Source organism: Brassica napus, chromosome A1 (genome assembly GCF_020379485.1).
Source record: "Brassica napus cultivar Da-Ae chromosome A1, Da-Ae, whole genome shotgun sequence".
In the NCBI taxonomy this organism is placed as follows: domain Eukaryota; kingdom Viridiplantae; phylum Streptophyta; class Magnoliopsida; order Brassicales; family Brassicaceae; genus Brassica; species Brassica napus.
This window is the reverse complement of record NC_063434.1, coordinates 18,407,818-18,414,882: the sequence shown is the minus strand read 5'-3', so window position 1 is coordinate 18,414,882 and position 7,065 is coordinate 18,407,818. Positions and strand designations below refer to the sequence as shown.

Genomic DNA, 7,065 nt, shown 5'->3' with positions numbered 1-7,065 from the left:
AACAAGTCAGAAAATAGATGCTCAGGAGACTGTAATCTCTGATGCTGATGCTACAGGAGCTGCTCAACCTGTAGACGAAGACGCTCGATCGAAAACACTGGCCGACTATAATCGCCCAGATGAGTACTATTCCAACAGATCAGCTATTCGACTTCCAGAGATCCAGAAGCAGAATTTCGAGCTGAAGCCTCAATACTACACTCTCGTGTCGCAGATACCCTACTCTGGGTTACCGCACGAGCATCCTATGGACCATTTGGAACAGTTCGAGGATCTAATCGCTGCTATTCGGATGGAAGGAGTCCCCGAAGTTACCTGCTGTGCAAGCTCTTCAGATACACGCTGAATGGAGAAACGATGCACTGGCTTAGGCAGCAACCCACATGATCTTTAACATCCTGGACCGACATCAAGAATGCTTTCTTACGAAACTTCTTCGATGAGGCGCGCGCTGAAGAACTTCGGAACAAAATTTCCACATTCTCGCAGAAGGCTGGAGAGTCCTTCAAAGATGCGTAGATTAGATTTAGGTTCTTCCAGCGAGACTGTCCACACCACGGATTTAACGAAGTGCAGCTGTTAAGCACTTTCTTCTGAGGTCTCGCCTTACAGTATCAAATGGCTCTTGATACGGTGAGTGAAGGAAACTTCACTACTCGGAATCCGTTGGAAGCTGTGAGACTTATCGAAAACTTTGCTAACAGCAGCAGCACCAAAAACACTGACTCTGAACGGAAGAAGTCTGTAGCCTCTATCGGGAATGAACAGATGGACGAAGTAAGAGCTAAGTTAGATGTGGTGCACGAGCTTCTTAGGAAGCAAGTCTGTTCAGCTGAAGGAGAAGTATCAGATACGGAAGGAGAAGAAAATGTGAACTACATCGGAGGTACCGGATTCCAGAAATTTGGAAACCAGGGCGGAAACATAAACTTCTTTGGAAATGGCCAAAGAAGTAACCAAAGTTCACAATTTCAAAAACCCTTCAACAACAGCAAAAGCTACTCGAACTCTTACTGCCAAAATCCACCACCCCAGACTCAGGAAAGCAAGATCGAAAAAATGCTTGATCGAGTACTAATGGGACAATAACAAATCACTGTGGATTTCAACGGTAAAATAGACTCCGCCTAACACCAAAATCGAGACCTTAGGGACTCAGGTGAGAAAACTTGAAACACAAGAAATTCAGACGGGCGAGACTATAAAGAGGCAAGAAGCTTTCGCTAGAGAGGCAGAAACCGACAAAGGGAAACACCACGTAAATGCCATCATAGATAACGATTTCTGGCAAGTGGTGAGAAATGAAAAGCATGAGGAAGGAGACTTCGAAATCGAAAGCGCCATGAGTCTCGGCGGTTCTCAATGGTGTCGACCGATGTCGATGAACTCACATCGATCGACAGACCATGATGAAGATCGATGGACGGATTACTCCAGTCATCGATCGACGTCGTCCACTAAATTGACTGAATGCAATGCGGTTAGAATTCTAACTCATGAAGAATTCGTAGCTAAGCATCCTCACCCACCCTCCCCTTTCAATGATAAAATCGATCGATCGGTTGAGCCAACCATCGATCGACAGAGTGAGTCTGACGTCGATCGTCATAACACACCTCCCATCGATCGACAGGCACCTCTGACATACCGAGTGCGGTTACCCTCAATCGATAATGATTACATCAACGCACTCAGACCACCACCTAAACCATTATCTAACCCACCCGAACCAAAACCCAACCCTTTAAATAGTTCACCAGAATCAGTTCAAGAAGCTGAAAGGAGACGGTTAAGGAAAAGAAAGGAGAAGATTCCTAAAAACCTTAAGAGGGAAGCTAACGATAAGGAGATGGATGGTTTCACTAAAAGAGTCCTCAGAATCCAAATCAAAAAACCTTTTGATGAAGCTTACTTCACACACCGGTTGTGGATGTTCTTCAGAGAAACAAAGGTAACTGAGGAGGACATTAGGAGAATATTTCATCAAGTCAGAGAGAATATGAAACACAAGATCACATTGACGAAGAAGAGTGATCCTCGGAAGTTTGCAATACCATGCGTAGTCAAAGGTGTTGAATTTCCCCATTCAATATGTGACACAGGAGCATCAGTTAGTATCCTCCCTAGTATCATGGCAGACCAGCTTGGTTTGACCATCAAACCTTCAACAGAATCCTTCACCTACGTGGATCTTTCAGAGAAACGACCAGGAGGAATCATAAGAGATCTGGAGGTACATATTGGTAAAGCCCTTTTCCCTGTAGATTTTCATGTCCTAGACATCGAGCTTAACTGAAACTCTTCACTTCTGCTTGGAAGATCTTTCCTAGCTACAGTAGGAGCTGTATGTAACATGAACAAAAACAAATTGTGTCTAACACTCATAGACCCCAACATCCACTACGACCCCATCCGACCTAAGAGAAAGGTCATTAATTATGTGGATTACGGGAAAGAACTTGGCTTCATTGGCGCATGCCATTGTGGAGCAGAGTACGAATCGGAGTACGGAACAGAGTACTCGGAATCGATCGACACCCCAACCTTTCCATCGATCGATTCCAATGAGTCAACGGTGACCGATGACCGCAACAACACGTCACTCGACGTAATGCAACCAGTTGATCATTTCGCTCCACCTAATCATTGTTACCAACACTTTGCCTTCCAACCTCCAAGCAAGAGAGGACATGATGATTATTCCATAGGCAGTTGGGCAGACAGTGGTTTCCATGAAAGTTTTGCAGTTGACACTGTAATTACTTCACATAACGAGGAACATACAGAAGAATACGATGAGGATTATTGGAAAGAACGTGCAATAGAAATGTCTTTGCAGGATGAAAGACTTGAAACACATAAGTTCACAAACACGTTCCCAACATCGTTCGACGCTGTGCACTCCACATCGGTCGATACCCACCCTCGCCCAGCAAAACAACCGCTCACATCGATCGACACTCACACAGGAACATCGATCGATATTCGCGCCGCAGCGAAAATTCAGGAGCAGGAGAATATTCCCTTCCCAACTAGGTTTATAGATACCTAACCCCTGAAACCACCTACACACATCAGAGCAGACACACAAGCAAAAAAGATGAACACTCTTCCTTCTACATCAACAGAAAAATCTATGAAGAGCAATCATCTCAAGAACACAAGTTCTGCAGAAATTACTCTGCCATCGATCGATGCAACTGTATCTACATCGATCGATACTACTCTAAACCCTAATCTTTCTATTTCTAAATTGAATAATTATGCAAACATTGATTACGGTTTTCTAACACCTGATGAATTTGGTATTTCCAGGGACCCAGATGGCAACGCACGTGCAATAGATGGAAGGATCTTACAAGTGTCCACTGAGGACATAGCAGACATCCTTCAATTAGCCACTGGACCTGACAACCTATTCTCACAGCAATGTGGCACTTCAGACGTCATTCAAACAGATCCTAACAACCACGTAAGAGTCGCCACAACAGAAATCAATTCAGATCTATCACGCCAACCAAAAGGGCAAGCATCGATCGACAGGGTAACACCAATGTCGATCGATAGAGATGACCCGCCGTCCATCGACAGGCGGTATGAATTTGGGAACCGCGCTTTTGACATGTTCGGAGCCAGAAAATTCACTTGGGAACAAAGGGACGAGTATAGAGTCTACAGAGATGAGTGTGGACACGCACGAGGTGTAGCTGGTGAGATGATACCTGTCACAAAGGACGACATCAGGAAATTACTGGAAAGAGCATCTCTTTTTGAAGAGAGCCACATCTGTCTTCCAGAACATGCCACTTCCTTCACACTCACAAGACTGGCACCAGAACTCTACACCAAAGATGAAATCAATGAGATGGTGTTTGGTATTTGTGGAGTTCAGGAGAAACTGGGAGAGGAGCTCAAATCACTGGTAGAAGATACACATCATCCTTTGGATAGAGGCTACAATAGCTTTTTAGAAGTATGGCAGAAATGAGGATAGAAATTGAGAGTTTACGTCAGCAACTTGAGAAGGAAGCTACGACCTCAGCATCGATCGACGCACCACATGTAACATCGATCGACGTCAGTCTTCCTACAGCCCAGATCCCTGCAGAACCGCAATGTTCAACACAACACAGGGATGAATGGGAAGTCTCATACATCGACACGAGGATAAACGACGTTTACTGCCCTCTCAACAACAACGTGGACTAGCTAAGCACTAAAATCGAGCTACTACAGCAAGATCTGGACACCATTCGCAAGAAGGACCAACAACCAGCCACATCGATCGACATGTGTACCTTCACATCCCTCGACGCTAAAGTCTCAGCCATGAATGAGAGGCTGAGGACTTACGAAGACATGCATGACCGCTTTATATCAAAAGTCATGATAGATTTAAACAAATTGTCTAGTCAATTACTTCATGCAAAAAAAGATATTGAGAACATTACTAATCAAGGTTTTTCGCAGGCAAAATCAGCATCGATCGACAGGCTACGAGGGCCTTGGATCGATGGCAAGAAACCTGTGGAGTTACTTCCTTACACAGCAGCAGAGGTTGACAAGATCATATCCAAGATCTACACTGCTCTAGACACCATGGAGGAACGACTTGACAAACGCTGCGATGACATCTACTTTCCATTCGACAACAAAATCAGTGGACTAGACAGCCACGCAGAATGGCTACAGAAAGAAGTCAAAGCCATTCAGAGTCAACTCGCAGCTCAACACCAGATATCAGCATCGATCGACAGGACACGAGCGAAATCAATCGATGGCAACTCACCGAGATCGACCAACGAACACCTAATCGCATCGATCGACGCCGAATCTACACCAATCAGCAAGCAGCTGATACACAAGACAGTAGAGTCAATGCAAAAGGAACTGACAGAACTTTCAGCATACGCCTATGACAACATAGGCTGGCACCAGGTCAGCATTGACAACTTTCAAGAAACGCTACAGAACATCTCCAATGTACTTGAGAAGATGAATGACAAATGGACAAGAAATGATGAGGCCACAATGACGTACAGAGATGACGTGGATGCTTGCTTTCCAACAAGCAGCTCCTTCTCCACCCAATAGCCAATCACTACCACAGTCAAGCTAAATGACTATAACCAAGCGCTGAGTGGGAGGCAACCCACTATTAGGTATTTTATTTTGGTTTTATTAGCTAGCATTTATTTACTTTTGTTTTATTTCTTTCAGATTTAGGAGACCCAAGTAGGAGGACCTGAATATCGACCGACGACGAGACGCAACATCGCTCGATATAGACAACCACACGACGATCGATGAACCACTTACACATCGATCGATATCTAATCCGGTCAGATGTATCTTCCTACTTGTTACATTTCGTACATCATGAACTATTCATCATAACTCCGGCTGAGTTACACTGGGACAGTGTAATTTAAGTCTGAGGGAAAGATTTACTGATATAATTTATTTTATTCTTATAAAAAGGAATTTTAATAAATTATGCTTAGCTATTGAAAATAAGGACTATAACCTTATATTGATTTAAACATGTATATCTAACCAATCTTTAGCACCATTTTAGATTTACTGATTGCAGATAGCACTAAAGATGCCAAAGCAGATCAACCTATCAACTACACACTTGCCTTGACCCGTATGAAGTAACCAAAGCTGATTTCCAACACTAAACCTGACATAACCGCTTGTCTTGGGGCTTGGTATACATGGGATCGGATTCTTCAGACAGGTCTGGAAAGTAACTCCTGGTTTAGATTATTTATCACATTTTCTCTCTCTAAATTTCGACCCTAGATTAGTTAGTGAGTATTAAAAAAAATTAAAAAAATAAAAATAAAAATAAAAATAAAAAATAAATAAGATCTATTGTTTAATTAGGATGAGTCTGAACAGGACTTGGTGGCTAAAACCATTAAGGCTTGATTCATAAAGACTCCAATAAAAGAGTTCGAAACGGGACTTGGAGGCGGCAATCTTCAAGGCTCGCTTTCGCAAAGAACTCTTGGATATAGGTCAAAAAGAAGTGAACAGAACTTGGTGGCAACCACCATTAAGTTTTGATTCATGGAAGCCTGTCCAATCTTGGTCACTGATCCTGCAATGGAAGCAGACTTTGACTCAAGAGAGAAATTTAGAGAGAGAGAAACTAGGAACTAACTTTTACCCGCAGCTCCAGATACATGTCTGAAATCCTTGCATCCTGTGATCGATACTCCCAAGGTAAAGCATTCACTTTATATTTATGCTAAGAAATGAAATCAGTAGAGGGGATGTCAGACGTGAATTGATGAGTTGTGCTATGTTAGAAATGGTTGCTAAGCTAGGATATTGCATAGTGTGCTTTTGTGATTATGACTTTTTAAATGCGGTTGCAAAATTGTTGAGGAAAGATTTCTATGCTTTAAAATCTTAAGTCCCTAATATTTTCAAACCTCTTTCACAGAGACTGCCTGTATGTTTTGCTTGAGGACAAGCAAAAGGGTAAGTCTGGGGGAGTTGATATACCTTGGATTTGACCCATTTTTATCCATGGTATATAAGTATTTTACTATATATATATATATATATATATATATATATATATATCTATGTTTTCTACTCTTCTATGTATGTTTTGTTTTCATGTTCAGGTGCATTTCGGAGTAAAGCTATGACTTTGGAGCATTTTGGAGCTTAAAGGACATTTCACCCGAGCTGACCACGTAGAGGTCGACGAGAAAAAGAACAATCGATCGATGCACATCAGTCCTGGCGATCGATATTAGGAGATGCCTCGACAGATGAAGATTTATATCGATCGATGTACACAAGTACCATCGATCGATGTCGAGACACCAGACACGCGACATTTTGGATTCAGCAGACTTAAAAACCAAGACCAAGCCAAATTACCAAAATGCCCTGACGAGTTTTTACCCTAGTAGAATATATACTGCCTAAGTGTTTTAACGGCAAGAGAGCTTTTCTAGACCTAGTTTTGTTACAAGTTTCATTTGGGAGAGAAGATTACTTGTGATTGGAACTCCTTGTTTTCATTTCTTTTCATCTATA

The 7,065-nt window shown here is 42.5% G+C and overlaps 1 non-coding gene across 1 annotated transcript; it reads right to left on the bottom strand.

Moving 5' to 3' along the window:
* Positions 1–457: 457 nt before the first annotated feature.
* LOC125579338 lies at positions 458–563 on the bottom strand. The gene has a single exon (XR_007317323.1). It is a non-coding gene; the product is annotated as a small nucleolar RNA R71 (small nucleolar RNA).
* Between the last annotated feature and the right edge of the window lie 6,502 nt (positions 564–7,065).